This window comes from Petaurus breviceps, unplaced genomic scaffold (genome assembly GCF_028583685.1).
Source record: "Petaurus breviceps papuanus isolate PSGF00001 unplaced genomic scaffold, PetGlider_PUasm1.0 90994, whole genome shotgun sequence".
NCBI classification, from domain to species: Eukaryota; Metazoa; Chordata; class Mammalia; order Diprotodontia; family Petauridae; genus Petaurus; species Petaurus breviceps.
The window spans coordinates 4,347,873-4,360,700 of record NW_027187393.1 but is presented as its reverse complement, the minus strand read 5'-3'; the positions used below and the strand labels follow the sequence as shown (position 1 = coordinate 4,360,700).

The window sequence follows — 12,828 nt, the reverse complement described above, 5'->3', positions numbered from 1 at the left end:
CTACCCAGTGTCAAGGATACACTTAACAAGCCAAGAGGATCTATTCTGACCCATTGTCTTCAATGGTCTACATCTAATTTCTCTACATGGTAGAAATGCTAATAATTGGGAGTGGCTAGGTGGCACAGTGAATAGAGCACCAGCCCTGGAGTCAGGAGGACCTGAGTTCAAATTTTATCTCAGACACTTAACACTTACTAGCTGTGTGACCTTGGACAAGTCACTAAACCCCAGTTGCCCTGCCTTCCCCCTCCAAAAAGAAAGAGAAATACTAACAATTATGTCAGCCTGGCAGTATATGCACTCATTACTCCACACCAGAAGACCTCTACTTTTACAAATAATGGAGGCAGGTATAAATGGACATATTTTTAATACCAGAAAACTTTACTCTCCATGATGTTGTTGATTTTGTTGGGTCCTTCAGTCATGACTCCATATGGGGTTTTCTTTTCTTTTTTTAAGTTAATTTATTTATTTTTAGTTTTTAACATTCACTTCCATAAGTTTTCAATTTTCTCCCCCTCTGTTTCCTCCCCCTTCCCCAAGATGGCATACAATCTGATATAGGCTCTACATATGCATTCCCATTAAACATATTTTCACACTAGTCATGTTGTATATAGAAGAATAGAACAAATGGGAGGAACCATGAAAAAGAAAAAACAAAACAAAAAATAGAAAATGGTCTGCTTTGTTCTGCATTCAGACTCCATAGTTCTTTCTCTGCATGTGGACACCATTTTCCATCATGAGTCTTTTGGAAATTGTTTTAGGTCCTTGTGTTGCTGAGAAGGGCTAAGTCTGTCAAAGTCAGTCATCATGAAGTATGGCTGTTACTGTGTACAATGTTCTCCTGGTTCTTTCCAGGTTTTTGTGAAATCATCCTGCTTGTCATTTCTTATAGCACGGTAGTATTCCATTACATTCATATAACACAACTTGTTCAGACATTCCCCAGTTGATGGCCATCCCCTCAATTTCCAGGTCTTGGCCACCACAAAAAGTTCTGCTATAAATATTCTTGTACATGTAGGTTCTTTTCTCATTTTTATGATCTCTTTGTGATACAGCTTTAGAAGAAGTATGTATTGCTGGGTCAAAGGGTATGAACATTTTTATAGCCCTTTGGGCAGAGTTCTCAATTGCTCTCCAGAATGGTTAGAGCAGTTCACAACTTCATCAACAATGCATTAGTGTTCCAGTTTTCTCACCTCTTCTCCAACATTTATTATTTTCCTGTTTTGTCATGTTAGCCAATCTGATAGGTGTGATGTGGTACCTCAGAGTTGTTTTGATTTGCGTTTCTCATATCAATAGTGATTTAGAACATTTTTTCATATGACTATAGATAGCTTTAATTTCTTCCCTTGAAAACTGCCTGTTCATATTGTATGGGATTTTCTTAACAAAGATACTAGAGTGGTTTGTCATTTCCTCTCTAGTTAAAGCAAACAGAGGTTAAGTGACTTGCTCAGGCACAGTGAGTGTCTGAGGCAGGATTTCAAAACAGGTCTTCCTGACTCCAGTGCCAGCCCATTATCCACAGAGCCACCTAGCTGTCTCTTATAGTAAGTAGGTATTATTTTATAAGTCAAGCCTCATGTATTACAGCAAAGGTTTAAAGACTCTAGTGGAAAGTGTAAAAGAGAAAAGCAGTTTCAAACTTTGTCTCCTTCTGCTGGGCTTCTGTTGGGAATAAAAATAAGAGGAACAGAATTCAACATGAGCTTTCCTAGAGTTTGAACTGGGAACCCCTTATGACCTAAGAAAGAATCATATCCTCAATCATAGAGTGAGACCAACAAGCCTTCCAAGGTGCACTCTTGAAAAGAGAGTAGCTCACCCATTTGTTCGGCTTCTGGAGGGTTAAAAGAGAATGAAGGGGATGGCCAGGTAGCACAGTGAGTAAGAGCACCGGCCCCAGTGTCGGGATGACCTGGGGATTGAATCCCGGGCTCAGATACTTAGCACCACACCCAGAAATAACAGGCTGTCTAACCTTGAGCAAGTTACTTAACCCCAATTGCTTAAAAAAAAAAGAGAGAATGAAGGGTTTTTGTTTCTGGTTTTTCTATTAACAGAGGTTATTATGTGACAAAGGAAACAGAATTTTGAACTTTGGAAAGTTGAGCAAGGAGTAAAACTCTGACATAAAAGCTCCTTTCAATTCAGTTTAAACAATATTTATTCAGTCAGCTATGGTCAAGGTCCCTCTGCTGGCTTTAAAAGACACAAGGAGAAAAAAAAATGTCCCTGCACAGAAGGAACTTGCCATTTGAAGCACAAATCAAATACTTTGGCTGGATCTGCTCAGTTACAGTTAGGTTTACAGCTGCCAAGACATTGCTGTCAGTGAATTGACCTGATCAGAGTTCTCTGGTCGTCTGAGTGCAAAGAAAACCCCAGAACTGAAGCAAAGCATGATGGGTGGAAGAAGAGAAATGCTTCTGATCCCATCCCTATAATCCACCAAAAAATTCTGGAGCAGAAATTTTCAGAACTCCTTTGCTAGCTGAAACCAGTCAACCTCATTCAGTACCCATCAGGATTTCCTTTAGGGACTATCACAGCATATTCCAGTTACCAGGCATCCAGGGAGTGCCAGTAACATTATGTGCTGGTAATATATGCTCTGCCCAGAAGAAGCCTGGGAAGCATTCGCATCACAGTGTAGTCTGCCAATTTTATCTTATGTTAATTGATATTGTTAGCAATGACTGAACATGAGAGAACACTGCTATTTTCCCTGAAGGGACTTCTAGAAATTAGACTTAATGTAACCTTTGTGTCAGAGGCTCCTTCCTGACATGAAAGACCTAAGTGCATTTGAGAGTATCTTTCCCTTCTGCGTTTCATTGCCCCCAACCACATGCCTGAGAACTTCAGTATCTGACCCTTCCATACTCCCAGAGGTGTAATCATGCACTTCCTTTACAAGCAAATAATTTTACAAGACTCAAAACATGTGTAACCACCCAGGGCAAGATGAACAGATTTATTTGGGACTTAATGGAAAATAGTAGGACTCAGAATGACTCAAGTATCCTTCCATAGCCATGCAGGTTCTTGAAAAGAGACTTGAACAGCTGTTTTCCCTGCTCATCTCCTTGCTATTAATCTCAGGGAGTACCTAGCAGGAGCATCCACTTATGTCAATAACATTTAAGTGCCTACAATGTGCCAAGTTCTGTCCTAAGACAGTACCTGCCCTCAAGGAATTTACAGTCTTATGAAGGAGACAGTATATATATATATATATATATATATGTATGTATCTGTATATATATGTGTATTATGTATATGTACATGTATATTCATGTATATGCACATATATATATATACTTACCTACACTTACATATACATACACATAAGCTACCTACAAGATAAATAAGAAATAATTGAGAAAGAGATATTATAACTAAAAGGTGCTAGAAAAGACTTCCTGTAGAAGATAGGATTTTAGTTTGGTCTTAAAGGAAGCCAGGGAAGCCAGGAGGTAAGGATATGGAGGTGGCAATCCCAGACATGGGGGATAGCCACAGAAAATGTCCCAAGTCCAGAGGTGGAGTGTCTTATTCATGGAACAACATGGAGGCCAGTGTTACTGGATTGAAGGGTACAAGGCGGAGAAGAAGGTGTAAAAAGACTGGAAAGGTAAGAGAGGTCTAGGTTATGAAGGGCTTTGAATACCAGAGGATTTGTATTTGATCCTGGAGGTGATAAGGAGCCTCTGAAGTTTATTGAGGCAAGATCAGAGGAACATGCTTTAGGAAAATCACTTTAGTGGCTGAATGGAGGCTGGATCAGAATGAGGAGAGACTTGAGGCAGGCAGACCTACCAGCAGGCTTTTACAATAGTCCAGGTGTAAGGTGATAAGGGCCTGCACTAGAGTTGTGACAGATCAAAGAAGAAAAGGGGAGTATTTGAGAGAATTTTCAAAGATAAAATTGACAGGCTTTAGCCACAGATTGGATATGGTGGGATGAAAGATAGTGAGGAATCAAGGATAACACCTACATTGTGAGCCTGAGGACTGAAAGGATGGGTCTGACTGAGGAACAAAATAAGTTAAAAACTATCTCTACATGCTCTCTGGAGTCTTTTCAAATCAATTCAATACATCTCTATGTCTTCAACAGTGTTAGGAAAGGGGTGGGGGGAGTTTGCAGGATTTGGGCAAGGAAGGATATAGGGGAGAAGATAAGTTCAATTGTGTATGTGTTAGTTCAAAATGTCTGCTGGACATCCAGTTCAAGATGATTTTGGGGGGGGGTTGGTTTTTTTTTTGCTTTTTGGAGGGCAATTGGGATTAAGTGACTTTCCCAAGGTCACACGGCTAGTTTTTATGTTAAGTGTCTAAGGCTGGATTTGAACTCAGGTCCTCCTGACTCCAGGGCCGGTACTCTATTTACTGTGCCACCTAACCGCCCCCAAGATGTTTGAAAGGAAGCTGGAGATGGTATATTGGAGGTTCAAAGCGAAATTAGGGCAGAATAGGTAGATTTGAAAATTGTTATAGATGGTAATTAAATCCTTGGTAACTGATGAGATCACCAAGTGAAGTAGTATAGAGGGAGAAGAGAAGAGGGCCCAGGATAGAAACCTGAGGGAGACCTAAGGTTGGAGGGTAGATCTGGAAGAGGATCCCACAAAAAAGATCAAGAAGGAATGATCAGATTGTAGAAGGAAAACCAGAGAAAGGTGTTCTGACAAACCATGGAGAAGAGAGTATTGAGGAGAGGGTGATCAACAGTGTCAAAGGCTGCAGAGAGTTCAAGGAGAACAAGGATGGAGAAAAGACTTTAGATTCAGCATTTAAGAAATGCCTGGTGGCCTTGGAGAGAGCCATTCTATGGAATGATGAGATTAGAAACTGGATTATAAAGAATTAAGAAGCGTTTGAGAGAAGAGAAAGGGGAAACATCTATTGCAGATGGCCTTTTCAAGGAGTTTAGCTAAGAAAGGCAGAAAAGAAATAGGACAATAGTTAGCAAGGATGGAAGGATCAAAGTACAGGTTTTTTGAGGTTGAGACATGGGCATGATTATAGGCATTAGAGAATGAGCTAGAGAGGGAAAGATTGTAGAACAGGGACAAAAGAGGGGGCAATCTGTTGGAAGAGATGAGATGGAATGAAGACCCTTGAACAAGCAAAGGAATTAGCCTTGGTAAGGAGTAAAGCTACTTTATCATGTGAGACAGGCGTGGAGAAGATAGTGTCAGAAAGCATATGAGTCATAACAAGATGAGGAAGAAAGAAGAGGGAACTCATGGCAAATGTCCTCAATTTTTTGTAAAAATTTTGTTAAAAAGTTCCTCAATAGATAAATAGTCACAGGATATAAATTTAATAGTTCTAAAAGAATTATAAAGTATTCACAACTGCATGAATGAATGTGCCAAGTCACTAATAGTAAGAGAAATGTAAATCAAAGCAACTCTGAACTTTCACCTCATACCCAGTAGATTAGCAAAAATGACAATAGTCAGTGTTGGAGGGGTTATGGGATAATAGGAACATTAATTCATTGTTGGTAGAATTGTATAATAGTGCAATCATTTTAGAAAGCAATTTAGAATCATGCAAAGAAAATGAATAAAAGGTTCATACTCTTTGAACCAAAGATTCTGCTAATGGGCTTATCTCCAAAGGAAGTCATCAATAAGAAGAAAATCCTTATATACACCAAAATATGTAGCATGCATTTTTTGGAATATAAGTAGAGGCTAGATGCTTTGTTGGGGGTGTCATAGAGAGGTTTCCTGTGGCAATGTGGATTAAACTAGCTGGCGTCTGAGATCTCTTCCAACTCAGCCATTCTGGAATGGTGGGGCTCTATAATAAAATCCATAAAACCTGTTCTTGCACTACAAATACTTATATTTGAATAATTGAATTTCAATACACCAAGTGTTCAGAACTTGAGTCACTCCCCCCTTTAAGTCTTCATCACCTTCTTTTGTCCATTCTTTCTCATACATTTTTCCTTTTGCCTTCTGTTCTGATTCTTCCATTTTTTTTTCACTTTGTATTGTTTCATAAAGGTCTTTTCAGATGTCTTTATAGTTCCTTTACTTATTCTTCGTATGTGAATTCTAGTATTCCATTACATTAATATGCAAAAAAAATGCATTTAAACCAATTCCCCTATTGTTGAATGTTAGGTTCCTTCTAGTTTTTTTTTTTCAATTATAAATAGTACAGCTAGAGCTATATTTGAACAGATAATTCTATATCCTTTTTCAGAACACTCTCAGGGTACATTCCTTGTGCATGATTAACACAAGGGTATAATTATTTTTGTTACTTGCAGAGTAGTTCCAGATTGCTCTCCAAAAAGATTCTATGGTATCACAATTCCATCAAGAATAAAGCTAGCACTTGCTCTATAGACCAACCAACGTTAAGTTTTATACCTTTTAATTATTTTTTTATCAACATTGTATATATTAGGTAGTACCTAAAAGTTGTTTTAATGTGCATTTACTTGTACGTTAGTAAGGCTAAACATTTTAAAAGGATTACTTACAATTTGTTTTTTCTTTGTTTATAACTTGTCTGTTCAGTATTCTCTGATCTTTTATCTACTGGAATGTAATGAGAATGGGAATTTGAAGATCTTCCCTGCCCCTTAATAGATATAGAGGGAAGTATGAAGACCTCTCCTACTTCAAAAGTAAACTCTGCCCCCTGATAGGCTGAATATGATCACATGGAGCTGTTATGGGAATGGGAATCTGAAGATCTTCCCTGCCCTTTGGTCCTTTGATAGGCTTAAGTGACTCTGAGAACCTTCCCTGATTTGAAAATATACTCTGCCCCCTAATAGGCTGAATGTGGTCACATGGAGCCTGTTATGGGAGGCTTGCTTTTCAGGAATGCCCACACCTTGTTACTTTGTGATTGGGCAGTGGGTCAAGAGGATTGTGACATTCTCTGACCCAGGAGAAGGCCATATATACCCTGATGTGAGGTTTTGCTTTGAGGCTTACTTTGAGAAGAGTTGTGTGATTTGACCAGATGAGACTCTGGGCAGCCGTTGAGCCCCCCGGCTTTGAAAACCCAGATGTTGGTGGCAACTGACTAGGTATGGGTGTAATGGTCAAATAGCTGGAAGCCCTCTCTGTTGATCTGTTTCTCTGTCTATATTTTTTGTGTGCTTATAACCTCTGTTTGTATTCTCTGAAGTTCTGGGTGCTGACCATTTTCCCCTGAACTGGGTAAATGACATATGTTTGATTAAAGCAAGATTGTTAACCCATTTTGAGTTGCTTTCCTTTAGGAAAGCAGATCTAGGAACCTGTGCTAGCAGCCATCCTGGGTATGCTAGGGTGCTTGCTGCTACAGGAGTCTGTGATGGAGGGAATTTGCTAAAGGATGGAGCAGAGCCCACAGGAAGCTGGTCAAAGCTAGCCCGAAGTGGGGAAGAGAGGAGGACTTCAGGCAAGGAGTCAGGCTCATTAGTAGATATTGATCTTGTATTGGTTTGTGGGAAGGCTGAAGGATGCTGTGGTACTCAGTGTTATTATGGCTTCTGAATATCTTTGGTACTATGATGGAATTGGCTTACTGGTTTTGGGATTGGGTTTTCTGGTGTCTAAATAAATGCTTCAGTTCTGTCCTCTATCTGGAGAGTTTGATATATTTTGCGATCGAACATCATGTGATACTTATAGTCACAGTCTTTATCATGATAGTGGGCACTATAAATATTGCATTGGTGCCACATGGGGACAACTTTGGGGGTACCCAAAGTGCTATCTTTGGTCCTTTTCTCTTCACCCTCTATATTATTTCACTTAATGATCTCATCAGCTCCTCCCATTTGAATTATCATCTCCATACCAATGGTTTTCAGATGTACTTGTTCAACCATATGTCTTCCAACTTCTAGTCTTGCATCTCCTGCTCTTTGTTAAGATACCTCAAACTTGATGCTCCATAGACATCTTAATCTCAACATGCCTAAAACTGAATTTATTCTCTCTCCCTTCCCCCTTAATTTTCCCTCTTTCTAACTTCCTCATTACCATACAAGGTACTACCATCCTCCAGGTCACCCAGACATACATCTAGTTTCCTCACTCTTTCTCATCCGCCACATCCAATCTGTTGCTACGTCCTGGTGATGCTACATTCATAACATCTCTTATGTACATGCCCTTCTCTCCTCTCACATTGCCACCACTCTGGTGCAGACCCTTATTACCTCATGCCTGAACTGCTGTAATATTCCTCTGCTCCATCCCTCTGCCTATGCCCCACTCCAAGCCATTCTCCACTCAGAAGTACCCCTCCTAAATCACAGACCTGACCATATTCCCTTGCTACTCAATAAAATCTAGTGGTTTTCTATCCCTTCCAAAATCAAATATAAAATCCTCTGGCTTTTAAGGGAACTAAATGTTATCCTTCCATATCTTTATTCCTTATTATTTTAAATGTCAGAGTTTTTTGTGTCATATTTGACATAAATATTTTTCCAATCTGTCATTTTTGTCTTGAGTACATAGACTTTTGGTACATAAACATTTTTATTTTAAAATATGCTTACATATTTGTATTCCTACAAATAATTTATTCTACTTTTTTAAAATTTCTCTTAGACAAGTTAATATTTGATACTAGAGATCATCGGGACCAAATGGAGTATATTGGCCAGCTGGCTATCATGGTCAGACCTACACTTTAAGAAAATCACTATAGAACCCATGTAAATCATCAGCATTTCTATATATGATCAATAAAATGCTGCAAGAAGAGATAATAATGGAATAGCTAGGTGGCACAGTGAATAGAGCACCAGCCCTGAAGTCAGAAGGACCTGAGTTCAAATGTGGCCTCAGACACTTAACACTTACTAGCCATGTGCCCTTGGGCAAGTCACTTAACCCCAATTGCCCTGCCTTCCCCCCTCCAAAAAGCAAAAAAAAAAAATTTTTTTTAATTAAAAAGAGATTATAAGAGATCACCCCATTTAAAATAACCATAGACTGTATAAAATACCTAGGAGTATACCCGCCAAGATAAACCCAGGAACTACATGAACATAATTACAAAATACTTCTGATACATATAAAGTCAGACTTAAATAAATTGGAGAAATATTAGTGGGTGAGCAGAGCCACATAAGAAAAATGACAATTCTATGTAAACTAATCTACTTGTTCAATATCATCCCCAATTAAATTACAAAAAAAAAGCTATTTCATTGAACTGGAAAAAATAATAATAAAATTCATTTGGGAAGAACAAAATGTCAAGAATATCAAAGGAATTAATGAAAAAAATGTAAGGGAAGGAGGCTGAGCAGTACCAGATCTTAAACTATATCATAAAGCAATAATTATCAGAACTATCAGGTACTGTCTAAGAAATAGAAAGGTGGATCAGTAGTGTTATATAGAAGTTATAGTAACCTTGTGTTTGACAAATGTGAAGATTTAAGCTTTGGGGATAATTTGGTAAAAATTGTTGAGAAAACTGGAAAAGAGTCTGGCAAAAACTGAATATAAATTAATATCTTACACCACTTACCATGATAAGGTCAAAATGGATATATGACCTGGATATAAAGGGAGATAACTGAAGAAAACTAGAAGAAATCGAACACATTTCCTACCAGACTTAATGCATAGGAGAAGAATTTATGACTAAACAAGAGATTATTATGAGATGTAAAATGGATAATTTTGATTACATTAAATTAAGAAGTTTTTGTAGAAATAAAACCAATGTAGCCAAAATTAGAAGGAAAGCAGAAAATTGGGGGGGAAGGAGGAATTTTATAGATAGTTTCTGTAAGGGTTATGGGATTTAAAGATCTTTCATACCCCATTGGACTTGCTGACGTAGCAGGAAGGGGCGGAGCAAGAGGAAGCAGAAGCCAAGCTAGAGTTCCTGCAGTAGCTAGCAGTGGCGGCCATGGCGGCAGCAGCAGCAGCGACAGTGGCAGCGGAAGTGCGAACCCCTTTTTTAGTCAGCCAGAATTTCTGCTAAGGACTCCTGCTGAGGACTACCAGGGCCCGGAGCTGCTGGGAGCACGCTTCCCGGACGCTGGGTGGTTGCTGTGAGTGTGGAGAGGAGGACCTTTGCCTGAGGTAGCCTGTTCTGTTTTAAAGGCTTGAGAATGTGGGTGCTTTCTACTTTATCTACCTGTGCCAATTTCATAACTACTCTGATGGCTTTGACTTTCTGGTTTTGGGACTCAGTCTTTTGGTATTTTAATAAATGTTCCAGCTTATTCCCCCATATAGCAAGCCTAATATATTTTGTGATGGATAATTACATCAGCATATCTGTAATTTTCATAGGCATTGTGAATATTGCATTGCTGATACAGTTTCTCAGATAAAAAGTTTCATATGTTAAATATATAAAGAACTTTGTCAAATTTATAAGAATATGAGTCATTTCTTAATTGGTAAATGGTCAAACAATATGGATAGGCAGTTTTTAAATGAAGAAATCAAAAGTACGTATAACCATATTTAAAAATACTCTAAATCATTATTGATTAGAAAAATGCAATTTAAGACAACTTTGAGATATCATCTCACATCTATCAGATTGGTTAAAATAATAGAAGGGGGAAATGACAAAAATTGGAGGGGATGTGGAAAAATTGGGACATCAATATAATGTTGGTGGAATTGTGACATGATGCAATAGTTTCAGAGAGTAGTCTGGAATTATGCCCAAAGAGTTACAAAACTGTATACCCTTTGACCCAGTAATACCACTATTAGGTCTGTTTCCCAAGGTGATTAGGGAAAAGGAAAATAACCTACATATTTAAAATATTTATAACAACTCTATTTGTGTTGTCAAAGAACTGGAGATTGAGGGGATGCCCATCAATTGGGGTTTGGATAAACGAGGTATGGTATATGATTGTGGTAGAATACTATAGTTCTGTAAGAAATGATAAGTTGGCTCTTGCCATGCGGCCTTGGGATTGGCTAGTTGTGCTGCTGAGGTCCAAAAGGGCACAGTGACTTGACCAAATGCACACAGCTTTTAAGTAGACAGTCTCTTGACCCTTTAGCTGAGTAAAGTTCCCACTTTATCTCAGGTAGAGTGTAACCATGGCTTGTGGTCCCAAGAAGCATTTGAAGCATGTAGCAGCTCCAAAGCATCAGATGCTGTATAAGTTAACAGGAGTTTTTGCTCCAAGACCATCAGCAGGTCCCCACAAGCTGAGGAAATGTCTCCTGCTCATCATCTTCCTGAGAAAGACTCAAGTATATCCTGACTGGAGATGAAATAAAGAAGATCTGCATGCGATGATTCATCCAGATTGATGGCAAGGTCCATGCTGATATTACATACTCTGCTGACTTTATGGATGTCATTAGCCTTGAGAAGACAGGTGAATATTTCCATCCAGTTTATGACACAAAGGGATGCTTTGCTGTTCATCTTATTACAGCTGAGGAAACCAAACATAAACTGTACAAAGTGAGGAAAATCTTTGTGGGTACAAAAGGTAGTCCCCATCTGGTAACCCATGATGCCTGTATTATTTGTTACCCAGATCCTCTCACCAAAGTGAATAGTACAGTTCAGATTGATTTAGAAGTTGGCAAGATCACCAATTTTACCAAGTTTGATACTGGTAACCTATGTATGGTGACCGGTGGAGCTAACTTGGGTCAAATTGGTTTGATCACAAATAGGGAGAAACATCCTGACTTTTTTATGTTGTCCATGTAAAAAACGCCAGTGGCAATAGTTTTGCCACCAGGCTTTCAAACATTATTGGCAAAGGTAATAAACCTCAGATCTCTGTTCCCAGAGGAAAGGGTATCCACTTTACAATTACTGAAGAGAGACAAGAGATTGACAGCTAAGCAGAGCAGTGGTTAAATTATTGCAGATAAGAATTTGTAGGATTTCAATCAAAGTGAGATGTTACAGTTTTTAACAAAAAAACCTGATTACCCTACAAAATATAAAATACACAAAATAAGAAATAAGTAGCTTAAACAACTCAGTCTTATCAAGTGAAATTGAACAAACTATAAATGCCTTTCTCTTCTTTCCTAGGATTAGGGTACTATGGGTATGAATGGTGCATAAAATGTTAGAAGATGTAGCTGTATTGGTTTTGCTTAATTGCTTTTCTTTGTTACATGGAACAGCTCACTGATTGGAGGATGGGGAGAGGCCATATCCCAAAATAGCTGAAGTTAAAACAAAAGATATCAATAAAACTTCATGAAAAAAAAAGAAATTTTAAGTTGATTGATGTTAGAAAAACATGGAAAGTCTTGCATGAAATAATGAAAAGTGAAGTGAGCAGAACCAAGAAAATGTTATATGCAGGAACGGCAATATTTTTCAAAGAATAATTTTGAACAATCAAGTTATTCTGAGTACCACAAATACTTAAATCAACTATAAAGGACCTAAGGAAGATGCTATCCACTCCAGAGAAAAAATTGAAAAATACAAGTAGTTTGCTTTTACATATATTTATAAAATTGTGTCCAATGGTAGCCTTCTCTAGTGCAAGGCAGAGAGGGAGGGAAGAAGACAGTTTGGAACGTAAAATGTAAGAAAAATAAACAAATAAATGTTGCTTGTTTTGTTTTGTTTTTTAAAGAAAGGAAATCACTTTGGTAGCTGCCTTTCTTTGTATTCCCATCTATTAACATAGTACCTGGCACATGAGAAGCATTTAATAAATACTTGTGGACTGACTACAGGATGGATTGAGAGATTTGAAGAAAGGAAGTCACATATGCTATTGCAGTAGTCTAGGTGGGAGATGGTGAGGGCAAAACTAGGGTGGTGACTGTGTAACTGGAGAGATGGAAC

General features: G+C 38.3%; 1 pseudogene; it reads left to right on the top strand.

Annotated features, from left to right (window-relative positions):
* The first annotated feature begins 11,064 nt into the window (after positions 1-11,064).
* On the top strand, positions 11,065-12,027 carry LOC138153449 (small ribosomal subunit protein eS4-like; annotated as a pseudogene).
* Positions 12,028-12,828: the final 801 nt, after the last annotated feature.